Source organism: Lactuca serriola, chromosome 5, assembly GCF_051521515.1.
Source record: "Lactuca serriola cultivar US96UC23 chromosome 5, Lser_US96UC23_V15, whole genome shotgun sequence".
In the NCBI taxonomy this organism is placed as follows: domain Eukaryota; kingdom Viridiplantae; phylum Streptophyta; class Magnoliopsida; order Asterales; family Asteraceae; genus Lactuca; species Lactuca serriola.
This window is the reverse complement of record NC_136412.1, coordinates 334,639,350-334,653,945: the sequence shown is the minus strand read 5'-3', so window position 1 is coordinate 334,653,945 and position 14,596 is coordinate 334,639,350. Positions and strand designations below refer to the sequence as shown.

Sequence of the window (14,596 nt, the reverse complement as noted above, 5' to 3'; positions counted from 1 at the left end):
TCAAACATATAATTTGCAGGATGTAGAAACTTGCAAACGAATTGGGAGTTGCTATACCTGTGAGCTTTTTTCAGGAACCAAATAATGCACCTTACAACTCAGTAGCCATAATTGATGTTGATGGAACTGATCTTGGAATATATAGAAAATCCCACAGCCCAGATGGACCAGGTTTAATATATTCTTATAATTTATTAAATTGGCAAAAATATCTTATATTTTATGTAAGTTGAATAAGCAAAAATCTCTAACATTTTATCAAAATAAGTTTACTATTTTTATAATACAAATTTGATTAAAATCAGTTTTAATTTGATGTGAAATAGGTTGCTTTGGGAAAGCAGAGAGTTGATGAGTACATATGTACTCAGATGATGCAGGAAACTGGTGGTCAGCAGTCCATGTAAGTTTCTTGATTTGTAACATCTTGTATTCAAGAAATAGAAATGTACTTTCCCTAAAAAACAAACATTATAAATTATATTCTTTGAAGATTTTGCTAGATTGGTAGGTTTAAAAGTAGAATTTCCAAATAAGAATTAATTTTAAAAGTTGAATGAAAATGACAAGTGATTATGTGTTGTGTTTATAGGATTGATGAAAGCGAATATCTCTAGAGTTAGAAGAGGAAAAGAAAGCTCAAGCTGAAAGAGTTAAGATGCTACAAATGCAAGTGTTGCATTCTTCATTTCAATTGTTACTATGAAACACAGAGTAGATTAGATGAATGCAAATTTATATACTGTAAGAAATAGAATTGTATGACATTAAATTTTATGCAATGGATTGTATTTTTTGTATAGGGTATTTTATTTCTATTATGAGACATTAAATGCAAATTTAATTTAAAAATTAATAAATATATAAATATTTCTTTTAAACATTTAAATTTACGATACACAAAAATGTATGTCATCTTCAATTATGACATGGTCTTTTTTGACAGGGGTTTTAATGATACGCATTGCGTGTCATAAATGCGTGTCGTCTATAGATGACGCGCAAAAGCGTGTCGTCTCTCGTTATGAAAGGGCCTTCCTTGACGCGCATTTTCGCGTCATTTGAGCATTTTGCGACATGCATTGCGCGTCGTAAAAGGTTGTTTTTCTAGTAGTGCATACTTCTTTTTCACAAACAGGATCAGTGCTTCCCACGGTGAATTACTTGGTTTGATGAATCCCTTGTCTAATAGCTCATGCAGTTGCGTAGACAACGACTATATCTTTGCAGGTGCTAAGCGATAGGGAACATTGGCTATCGGATCCGCACCTAGAATAAAATCAATATAAAACTCAACCTGCGTCTTGGGAGGCACTCCTAACAAATCCTCGGGAAACACATCAGGAAATTCCCGAATAATGGGCACGTCATCCACTGTCTTCTCACCCTCCACTCGCGTATGCACCACATAAGATAGGAATCCAGAGCACCCGTGTTGAATTTACTTCCTATCTCTCGTAGCTAAACAAACCCTCAGTTCATGCTGAGCACCCTCACTATGAATAACTAGTTCTCCCACACTTGGGGTTTGATCTCTCGCCAACTGGTGCTCACAACTGATAATATCCCCATTGGGGATCAACCAACTCATACCCAAAATAATCTTCGACTATTACAGAGGTATTAGAACCAAATTGATCGAATATCTCTCATTAAACATATTCAGAACACATCCCCGATGAACTATCAGAGCACTCATAGAACGATCATTGGCATTCTCCACTTCCAATGGGTTTTCCAAAGTCTCTGGTGCATCGCTAAACCTCCTGCTAAGCGCAAGAGACATGAAGGATCAGGTGGCACCCAAATCAGACAGAACATCAGTAGTCATACTACTGACTAAAAACGTCCCTATACATGATCAGATAAAACATAAGCATAAACAAGGAAAGCAATAAATATATGGTAAAGATACATACCGATAACCACATCTAGAGCTACTTACGCCTCCTCGGCTATCAACTGGAATACCCAGTTCTTCACCACCGGAGCTTCCACCTTGGCCTGGTGGCCATCAATAATCCTCAAGGTGGCTGGGTGGGGGGGGGCACTTCTTCTCCTGTCAATCTAGGGCGATTGGCCTTTTTATGTCCCGTCATATTACAATGAAAGAAAATCATACCTGATAGCTGGGTACAATCCTTGCTAATGTAACTAGTCTTGAGGCACTTTTAGCATCCCGAACCACTGACTCGACACGCCCCATCGTACGATTTCCCACACTTGATGCAACGACTCTGGCCCTGCTAACCTCTAGATCGTGAGTCAAAAGTCTTGGGCTTCTTCGCTGAGCCCTCCGCTATCTGTGTCTGAACTAGCTTCCGCTTCTTCATAAGCTCCAAATCAATCTCCAGTCCCGGGCTCTGGCACTCATGTCCTCCAAGATCTCGTAGCTGGATATACCCACAAACTCTCAAACGTCATCCCTAAGCATATCATGGTATCTCGTCTTCTTTATTTCCTCGTCCGCTACATACGGTGGGACCAGCAAAGCTCTCTCCCAAAACTTGGTGGTGATCTCTTCTATAGTCTCCATAGTTTGGCAAAGATCCTGAAACTCCCTCGCTAATTGCCACACCTCAATATCTTGTGCGAAATCTACTCTGAATCTTATCATAAAGTCATCACATGTCATGGTTGCCACAACCCTAACTCCCAAAGAGTGTTCGACCTCCTCTCACCAATCGTGGGATCCATCCCTTAGAAGGCAGGATATAAATCCCACATTCGACCCCTCGGGGCAGAAACTCATTCATTGAGCATTCTCCATATCAGTGATCTATTGTTGGCTAGTAATGGGGTCCTACTTCCCGAAGAACTCCAGGGATCCACAAGCCTTTAACTCCCGAAACAAGATTGTCTGAGCCCCCAACTGACCTGACGCCATCTCAGCACGGAAATCCCCTCAATGATCTTCTAAAACCTCCATGATACCCTCCTTGATGGTACCAAACATCACAAGAGTAGCCTCCATACCACCGCGAGTGATCTCGTACTAGATGAACTCACGTATCCTCTCATCAATCGGTTTAGCACCATAGCCAGAATCAGAACCTGATCCAGAACCACCTCCTCAAGTTCTCACCACCATAGTGTAATACAAACATACAAATTATTAGAATATACTAGAGGAACTGTCACACCACAAGCTCCTTAGGATATTCTTGGTTTTCATTGACTCGAGTATGGATTCGATGCTTTCAGTAGTATGTGCCCAATACTACCTTCCACACCTATCCATATTTTCCTCAAGAACTGCCCTGAATTCTCTAAGTCACTCTACTAAGGCAACTTACATAACCCCTTTGCTAAACAATATACATATCTCATCATACTATTCCCTAGGCCTTCCTAGGAATCCTTGTCTCACTTGCTACTGCGATACAATGAACTCCTACCAACATCATTAGTTTCATTATGCATGCAAATTATACACAATACGAGATCAAATAGTCTGTCAAATAAGTGACTCTACCCTAAGCCCACAACAAGACAAGGAACAAGAAATAAGGCTAAAATCTGTCATTCTAGGGCTATATGTTCCAAATTGTATACAATTTTTTAAAAATACACTTAACAATTAGCTCTACCAATATAGATTCCAAGTAATATATAACATCCAATTTCTCTTATGCTACAAGGCATCACCCAAATTAACAAATTTTATCATGCGATTCCTGAAGGTATCCTTAGCCCTACTCTAGCATGCAATTCTCATAATATCATACTAAACATAATACTCATGTATGGGTATTTTGGGAATCACTTACTTGATCTCGGTTGATTACACGCATTGCACATTCTTTACAAAAATTATTTTTAGGAAAAATTATTTTTCTTTCAAAAGATTATCAATTCCTTGGTTTAAGTTCAGACACACCCGAAAGTGTGCCTGAATCCCTTAAACCAAGACTATGATACCAACTTGTAATTGTTGGGTTTCGAGCATTCTAACACTCCTAAGTGTACATGTAACCCTAAATACCTTGGATCTATGTTTTCTCTATTATACATGCAAATATGAACTTTCCATGGTATTCATCCTAACTAGCATAATAACATTGATTCATATGAATATATCAAGTTAGAATTACATACCTCTTTGATGTAGAATGTCTTCATGAAGCTTGAGTGCCTAGTGCCCCCAGTGTGACACCTCAAATGGTTCACGCAACACCAAATACACTTGGAATAGATTAGAGAGAAATCCACACTTCATGAAAATCGGCTAGCCCTTTCTCTCACCTAATCTACTGCCGATTTTGTAAACAATAAGATGCTTATATAGTTAGTGACAATTAGGGTAAACCCTAATTGTCATGGCTTTCCATTTCTTTGGATCCATTGGTTCAAATATACCATGGAGCATCCATGGAGCATCTTATGGGTTTTAGCCCAACTTGACAATCCATGAAGCATTAGCCCACTATACAAGTATGGATGATTTACACAATCAACCCATATATTTAATTAGACTTCTTTTGATCACTTAATTAATCCTAGATTAATTCTTGATCAATACTAATTAAATAATCTTATTAATATATTAGAACTTATAATATATTAACAAACCTTAAGTGTTATTTCTCTTATTATAGTCTATCCAAATGCATGATGCCATGCAACCCAAATGGACCATGACGGGTCGGGTCAAGTCTTACCAATTATAGTTATGGACTTAGACATTAATCCAATAGGCTCCCACTTGGATAAGTCTAAAACTATTATTGCAAGTATGACTTCAAGAACCGACTGGCAATCGTAGCTCTCAAAAGCTTATGCCGAACTCTGACCTTGTCGATGATCTCTGACCTTTGTCAATGACTTGTCCATTAGATAAGGGATCATATATTCCTCCATTCTAGATATCATATGGACTGAGACATGGATTATAATTTAACAAATCAAATCAGTCCAGGCCCGTCCGAGCACTTACATTTGTCATCACCAAATCATCGAGGGGCCCACATATATCGCTTTTATCCCGAAGGCAAAAGGAATGGATAAACTTCGACTCATATGGCTTGTTCTACTACTTGTTGAATCATACACAAAGGCACGTTTTAAAACATCGAGTTACCAATGCGTTTTCGTGCAATCAATGTACAACCAACTCATAGTAACAACTCATATCTCTAGGTCTGAAGAATATAAGATATTATCGTCTCATGATCACTCGTGATAAAATCCATGAAGTGATTCCAATAAGCGCGAGTTGAATCCAATACTCAGAACTTATGAGCACTCATGAGTGTTGTAGCACCACATTGTCCAACATCTTAGACCTCTACAAGCCAACCCATGATAGTCTTGATTCATATCTACTTCCAACATATGACCGAATGTGGATGGTTTGAATAACTTAGTCATTCAGAACAATGACCTAGTTATTCTGGAAGTCAAAACATGCAAAGTGAAACACAATAATAATTGAATCCAATATGGTCTCAAAACTTATGAATATAAATAAAACACCTTTTATTTATCACCATATGATTACACATTATTCATTGTATACTGTTTCAGCTATCATCTTTATTCTTGAATTAAAAAAATAGTTGTCCCATGCTCCAAGCATGTACACTATGCTTTCTAAAAACTAGTCATGCCATACACCAAGTATGCATACTATGTTGGTCTATGATCTTTACTTTGCGAAATAAACCAATTGAACATAACTACAATGATTCTCATTTCACAGTCCCAAATCCTTACTGCAAATGCAAGAATTCCAAATTCATGCCATTTACTGAAATCTGTTAGATTCTAAACTTATATGCATTGATCCTCTTGTAATGATTATGCACAAAGTCACAAAGACTTGACAACAAACATTACAGAGCATTCCAAAGGAGATCAACTGCTTGGAAACATCCTTCTTGCATTAAGTTTCCTAATATTACATAGATTGAATAATTTATAACTTTGAAAGATTTCCATATTCCATTTCGACTGTCACTTCTGAACAAGAGTTGCCACTTTTCAGAATATGTCAATATGGTCCTTCCAACAATTAACACTATACTTCCAACTGTCCTTGAGAAACCAATCTTTGGTAAACCTTAGATTGTCCTCAACAATTGCTTAATCCTTTTAGTCAAATCCAGTTGTAGACCTTTTCTCTTCTTAATGCCCTAGGCATTTGGAAAATTTTAGAAAGGATGAATATAGCACATGTAATCGATCCTATATCCGAAGCATATGGGACATGATTCATGATGTCTCACATAAAGACTAAACCAATCTTTTGCTGTAATATTTCCATTCAATTTGCCAAGTTCTCATAATTCAGATTATGAAAAGGGATGCCGTAATCATAATCGAATTTTAGAACGCAAATAATGGACCCATATATAGAATTTTCTTATGTTTAGCCATTCCAACATAACATTCATATATATATATATATATATATATATATATATATATATATATATATATATATATATATATATATACTTGACTAAATACGATTAAAACCTCAATCTAAGCTTTTAGATTTGAGATGAAGTATAATTTCCTCTCCCTTAACTATAGCAAAACCACTTTTTCCCAATTGAAACCTTTTGTTTTTCTATAATTAACATTGCTAACTTGCAACCTTTATCATAATTATCATGCTCACACTAACATGATGATTATTAGCATAACACTTATGCTCCCACTAGCTTTGACATGTATTCAGAAATCAGCTGGACTTCTAGAAATCAATACTTCATTGACTTTCTTACCAAAGTTCAGATTTTTGATACTAGATTACTTTGATAAAACTTTATCAAAATCATACACCTTATCTTAGATAGCTCACAGGTATGTCTAAACAATTTTAAGAACTATGAAAAGGGATGTCGTAATCATAGTCTCGATTGTTTAGACCTTTGCCACTTCTCACAAGTCCATGTTAGTGCTCCGATTAACCACACACGCTCCACTAACGACTTTGAGAATGCAAATATCACAATTTCTATCTAGCTAAAATCTACTTAGTGAAAGTGTTTCCTCACCATCATTTTCATGAATCAGAGAGAAACCTTATGACACTTAGATTTAATAGTATATGTGTTCTTATCCATGTGAATTGTCAAAACCATAGTCACAAGACAAGGATAATGACAAATTCAAACTCATATGCACTGAACTCAATCTTAATTTATTGCCATCTGGCAGCTTAAGGGCCTGTCATTGCTTCCAATTTGTTGTGCAACCAATTGAGAACTCTAAGAACTCACATGCAAAGCCAACTTTACTTGGACTGGGCACAAAATATGTCAACACAATAGGTTATAAACCTCAAGTCGTGTGCTAGTGAAGAACTTCAGGTTTTATTCTTGGTTAGTTCTTCAGAATTTCAAGACCTTTAAGACTCCCACTGTCCTCTTGACATATAAGACTCTCTTGTCAAATATTCAAGAGACGGTGTGGATTCTAATCAAGACAAACACTTCACACAATTGGCCTTAGTTGGTCTTTGTTTTATCCAAAACATCACAATTTACCAATTTCAAATGTACAAGAGTAGAAAACTTTTACTCTTACATTTGACAAGTGTTTTAAACCTTCTTTAAGACATGTCACTCAAGTTACAATTTTAGAGTATAACTCGAATTGTTTTTGGAACGAAGTATGAATCATCTTCTTGATTTAACCTCTTCAACAATTCATAACTCCTCTTCTTAACTATCAGAATCCACTTAGAGGATGAATTATGATAAGGTCTCAAAATCATTAAGATGCTCTTAAAACATGATACTAAGGTACTCTCCCATCTTTTCTGATTTGAGAAACTTTTATCTTTCTGCCTAAGTTGATTCTTCTTATTCGCTCTGTCATACATTGGAACCCTTCCAATGTCTCAGAATTACACTTAAGCTTGTAAGTATAACCACATTTACTGAGCTATAGTAAATTACGATGAATAGTCTTATCGATCTTTTGTGGTGGACTTAACCAGTGCACAAGAATGTGTACTCGGTCCATTAGTCCTTTACTTGACTCACACATCCATGTGAACAAGTAGTTAGTCTTAAATTTTCCAATGCTTGAAAGTTCTCATCCATCACGCTATACAACTTGCTTGCTTCCAAGTCTCGGTCCAATTGAAACCTTGGGTGACGAGAATATTTCCTTATTTGGTAAATTTAGACAGTATCACAAATGAAAGAATCAAATTCATATTTCCACTCTTACTCTTAATGGAATCTTATAAGCAACAAAATTTTTCGCAAATGCCATTGTAAGGATATTTTAAAATAAATAAAATCAAAAGATTTACCTTTTATTTTAAAACTTTGCGGAAAAACTATCCTTACATTGCAAAAGCACATGAAAACTTTGTTGTTATCTATTCCTAAGCAATATATCATAACTCCTAAGAAGTAGCTCAAGAATCTGATCTTCAACCTATGCGATAGAAATCCATCTACACGATCAGATTCAACATATTCTTTCTTTAAGTTTCTTCACTTTTTCTTTGATTCTTAAAACATCAACATGTGACCTAGTCACATCATGTATCAAGAATTTCAAAATAGAAACTTAGCAGAGTTAGATAGTGGACTTTACCTGAAGTAGAGTCAAACTTATTAACTTTAACATCCTTAGGTAAAATTGGCAACTTCGCAACTAATGCCCCTTCCTTTGGCAATAGATACCTATGGACCCTTGATAATAGGACTATCTCAGACTTAGCCTCTCTCTTTACCATTTGGTCAACCAAGTTGACTATGGCCGATCCCTTTCCATTGGGAAGAGAGAGCTTTATTGGATATCCAATGTCATTATTGTCAATGTCCATAAAGTTTTAGGAAGTTGACCTTAGCAAATAGATAGGATTATTAAGGTTCTTTTCATAGTCTGTTTCATAGGAGTCTCAAAGGAACTCACTATGTGACTTAGAAGGTAGTTGAGCCACTAACTTTCTCAAGACTTTGACACCCAACTATCCCGGCTTGTCAATATGTGACTACATCTCGAAGATGTGATCACACATAGACCTTTGCTTGCCAATAGGGCTTGAGTGACCTTAAAATTTTCAAGAACTTGTGGGTTAGGGAGAATAATTTGAGGAGGTGAAAGAAGTATGATTTCCATGGGACATCATCTTCATTTAGGAAAACTTGTTTCAAGAGATTTGGGAAGATCATAGATGTCTAAACCAGACATCTTTTGGGAGATATTCAAGATTGTTGGTTTAAAGTCCCTAATATGACACCCAATATGAAATATTAAGGCTAGGACCCAACACAATACTTTTATAACTTGGAAGAGGGATGCCATAATCCAAGCTATAAAATTTGAAAGTAGGTGAATGACGATTCACCAATTTCTACCAAGATAAACGAAATGTATTATTAGGTTTTAATTGGTTTTGAAACTCCTAGATTCTTTTGAGATTCATTGAAATTTTCAATGGCATGTTTCAATCTCGAGTGTGCCCTTCAGGTTTTGTGACTGTGATGCCGAGGATCACAAAACAAGGTGTGAAGTAACCATGCAAATATACTTGGTACCCTTAATATTTACCCCTTAATCGATGTGTCGGTTAACCACACACGCTCCACCAATACTATGATAAATATTAAGTTACCCTTTGCCTACCTTGTTAAATCCAGATTAGTGTGTCGGTTAACCAAACACGCTCCACTAAAGGCTTAAACAAAGTGCAAAGTGTAATTTAATGGATTAGCACCTTATTCACATTTTCCTAACTAACTAAGATTGGGTATTAATAAGAGTTTAGTTACTTAGTATTTATCATTAATACTTTTAATGAAGGGAGAATTCTAGTCCTTGTCCTACCCGTTCGGCGAACGACCCTCCACCGGTCAAGGTAGTGGTGGGTGAGAGTGGACACCCATTAAACTGTCATTTTATAGGCAGTAACCTTATACACCCCTTATAGACCGGCTTCGTGAATGAGGCCTACTAACGGTAAGACTGACTTTACTCTTATACATATATATATATATATATATATATATATATATATATATATATATATATATATTATTAACTTATAATATTATAAAGTATAAGGGTTGAATTTTAACTTTTAAAATTCTAAGGGCTAACTTGGAATTAAAGTATTCATAAGTGAAAACTTTTCAAATTCCAAAACTTGAGGGCAAGTTTTGAAACTATTCAAAACTAATTAATTCCATAACTTATGAGTTTAAAGTAGTTTTAATAAAAAAAACTCTTCAAGTTCCATAACTTGAGGACAAGTGATATTGCCATATTTATACCTATTTTTAGGCAATATTTAAGTATATTTTTATTAATAAGTTGGTAATTTGTTTAGAATAATGGTACTTATGAGCTTAAATGTTATTTGCAGCCAAAAAGAAGACATCTTGAAGAAAATGGACTAAAAGCGTTAAAGAAAGAAACTTTGGGAATTAAAAGATTAAAAGAGAAGAAAATCTGGAAAAAGCGTTCTCACGTCGTGGGAACTTGAAGATTCACGACGTGAGAGTTGGTTCTAGAAGATATGTATGCGGGTGAAGGAATCATTGACGGGCACGGTTATCTGAAACTCACGACGTGAATATCTTATTATTCACGACGTGAATTTGTGAAAATCAGCAACTATATAAATCCTTGACCATTACGAATAGAGGGGACTTTTGGCTAGAGAGAGGAGTTCCAGAAGGCGATTTTGAGCAGAGAAAAGTTCTGGGAAAAGGCTTTCAACACCAAAAAGAGTGAAGGTCCATAATTTAGATTATTTAATCGATAATTAGGAACATATTTTATTACACTTTGATTTGTGTTTGTATGTTAGTTGCTATGATGAGCAGCTGAATCTAGCTACTCTTGTTTAGCTAGATGAAGCTTTTAACTTATGAATAGCTTAATTTTTATGGATTTATTTAGTTGGTAAAATTGTTTGTGTTTGATTTGTTTTACCTAGCATGCTTGTGTTTGTTTCTCTAATTGCTTGATTGCATGTTTTGTGTAGCTTAGTGACCATTAACTGCATGAACTTGTTTACCTAATGATTTAGTGAACATTGAATTGTTAGAGCTAGGATTGACCAATCTTAGTTAGTAATTAGAATAAATAAACTTACCTGTGCTAGAGAATGTGGATTGTGACTATAATTGCGTTTATATAATAAATCTTACATAACATATTTATATTCACAATTAGTTTTGTGTTTAATTGTGTGTGAACATACATAGTTTGACATGTATTAGTTAATTATTGGTAAATTTAGAACTAAATTACTAATACAATTAAAACCAACTAGATAATCCATAATCATTAGCTAGCCATAAGGAAGAAGTGGATTCAAACTAAACAAGAGTGTGTTTTTTACTTATTGAATTTGAGTTAAGTTCGTCTGATCTTGTAAAATCAGATAAAACCCCCCTTTTTAACTTGTTAATAATTAGGCTAATTTAATAGTAAGTAGATTAATTAGTAACACCGTTAACGCCCTGTGATCGACACTCGACTTACCCAAGCTATATTGTAATCCAACTAGGTACACTGCCTATAAGTGCATAGTTAGTTTAAGTTTGTTAGGTTATAAATGTTAAAATTAGTGGGTACTTTTGTGCACGTCACGTTTTTGGCGCCGTTGCTAGGGAATGGCTTAGTTTATTAGTTTATTTAGTTGCATTAGATTAATCGACCCTTTTTGTGGAATAAAATCTGCAAAAAGTTAATTAGTTATTTATTTGTTATTTTTGTTTATTAGCTTAGTTGGTTAGCATATAAGAAAAAATTTTGTTTTCTGTTTCTGTCACAGAATTCACAACGTGAGTTTTATAAACTCATGACGTGAAAGCTACGATTTTCAGTTTTTAGTATTTTCTTATTTTAGTTCAGTTTTACGTCTTTAGTTTAGCGAGTTGCAGGAGTTCATGACCAGAGGCTCAAACACACCCTTGGTGCCACCATTTGAAGATCACGAGTCTTCAATTCACAAGAAAAAGACGCCCTTACAAGAATTCAAGTTAGCTTTTTCAAGGAAGACGGGAAAGAAGACAGGAGAGTCAAGTTAATCCTCAAAGCACAAGAGAAATTTTGAACACTTGGATCAAATACCCGTCCAAACCGAATCCGAATACGACACTGAGCCGGAATTTGAAGAACATACGAGCGAACCCGAGAACGACCCAAGGAACGAGATGGCAGCAATTGAAGAAATGTCCATGGGAGCTTACAAGAAGCGGATCCGAGAAGATGTGGGTCCCGGTTTAGTCCAACCCGCAATACCTGCCACTGCCACATTCGATTTGAAGGGGCACATGTTGACTGCACTGAAGGATATCCCATTTTTTGGGAAAGATCATGAGGATGCTTTTAAGCATCTAGATGAAGTCAACGACATTGCGGATTAATTCAATGTCCCAAATGTCAACAGAAACACCGTCTTGCTTAGGATGCTTCCCATCACTTTCAAAGGAGCTGCTAAGGAGTGGTTAAAATCACTTCCACCGGGTACAATTACCACTTGGGCTCAAATTCGTGAGCAATTCCTGGACCAGTTTTGTCCGCCATCCAAGATAGCCAAACTCAAGAAGGCAATAGCCAACTTTGAGCAACAGCCGAGGGAGTCATTATACGAAGCATGGGAGCGGTACAAGGGCTTGCTCAGAAATTGCCCTCAGCATGATCTAAATGTGCAACAAGAGATGTCAATCTTCTATGATGGGGTCAACGTTATGACGAGACAACTCCTTGACTCTCAAGGACCTTTAACAAAGAAAAATCCAAGGGAGGTCAAGGAGCTGATTGAAGAATTCGCGAAGCACTATCGCGAATACCACAACCCTAGGCAAGATGGAATCAAAGGCGGTGGAGGGGCCCAAACTGAAGAAATAGCAGCTGTAATGGCTATGCTGAATAATTTGGATCGAAGGATAACACAAATGGACCAGTCAATACATGCCATAAGAGTGGGTTGCGAGAGATGTAGTGGTCCACACTTGACCGAGGATTTCAATTTAGATGAGTTTGGGAACAGAAAAGCTCAAGTGTGCTACTCGAGTGGGGATAAGTTTGATGAGGACTGGAGGAAACCGAAGAAGGAGTGGCTGCCATATGAAGAGTATAGAAACTAAAAGAAGAGAAGTATAGGCAGACAGGTCGAGGCTTCTATCAAAAGGAGCAGCCACCAGCCGAGAAGAAACCCGATATAGAGACCATGTTGATGAAGTTTATGGAAGCTTCGGAAAAGAGACACTATGCCACTGATTCTGCTATTATGGAACAACAAACTTTAATAAAGAATCAGCAAGCCTCCATCCATAACCTTGAAGTACAAGTTGGTCAACTAGCCACTCTAGTTCATGAGAAGTTATCCCCAAAAAATCCCGAAACGAAGACCCAATATCATGTAATGGCCATAGACACTGAACAAGAAGCCATCTCTGAGTTCCTGGAGGCATTGGAAGAAGAACCACAGCAGCCCGATCCAAATTTGAAGAAGACCAAGCTCGAAAATCATGAAGCTGCTGAATTCCAGAATTCACGACATGAACCATATAAGTTCACGACGTGGGCCCGTCATGAACAGAAAAATTTTGTAGTTGGTTCGGTTTATTAGCCGCCTTTGCCTTTTCCTTCCCAAGCTACCCTTAGTCCACTGGAAAGAGAGCATAGAGAGTTTGTCAAGCATGTGAAGGGGATCCCGATTAATACTCCCTTTGTCGAGTCCTTATCCATAATTCCCGAGCATCAGAAATTACTGCAAGATTTGATAGACACTCGCAAGCAATTAAAGAAGCATTCTAAGGCGGTTCTAAGTGAACAAAGCTCAAAAGTTGTGTTGGGAGAGACACTGGAGAAGATGGGAGATCCTGGACGCCTCACTCTTCCGTATGAATTTGGCAACAAAATGAAGGTTAATGCTTTATCCGATTCTGGGGCTAGCATTAATTTGAGGCCTTATTCATTTTATCAGAAGTTAGAAATTTAGAAGATGAAGGCTACAAGAATGACTATTCACATGGCGAACCGTTCAGTGACACAACCCCGGGGCATCGTGGAGGATATTTTGGTGAAAATTGGAAAATTTGTTTTTCCAATAGATTTTGTAGTTTTGGATATGAAGGAAGATCCCGATGTTCCAATTATCCTTGGTCGTCCATTGCTTAACACTGCTGGAGCTTTGGTTGATATTCACGAGTCTAAGCTCACCTTGAGGGTTGGTGATGAAAAAGAAGTTTTTGGGATAGAAGATTTCCAAAGGAACATGTTCAAGAAGAGGTGTTCACAATCAATGAAGATAACGAACTAGAAGAACTGGAAAAGCTTATGGAAGAAGAGATCAAGGCAGTTCATCAAGTCAAAAGAACAAAACCAAGAGCATCTGTTCCATTTTCGGTTGAAGTCATAGCTTACAAGAGTCCACCTTCTTGGGTAAGCAAGGATGAGGAGATGACAAGTGATGGAGAGGAGGTCACTTCAAGAGTGACAAAGCCGGTGGTGAAAGAGGAGGAGGATGCTATGGAGTGCAAGAAAGAAACTAAAGGGACCAAACGCAAGCTCGAAGAAGAGGTCAAAGCTAAAAAAGAGAATTCAAAGAAGGCATACAAAAGGCGAGTTCAAGATTACAAGAGGCGATTCAAGGAAAAAAAAGATC

General features: G+C 36.8%; 1 non-coding gene across 1 annotated transcript; it reads right to left on the bottom strand.

Annotated features, from left to right (window-relative positions):
• Window positions 1-12,521: 12,521 nt before the first annotated feature.
• Window positions 12,522-12,628, bottom strand: LOC145055891 (small nucleolar RNA R71). The gene has a single exon (XR_013685438.1). It is a non-coding gene; the product is annotated as a small nucleolar RNA R71 (small nucleolar RNA).
• Window positions 12,629-14,596: the final 1,968 nt, after the last annotated feature.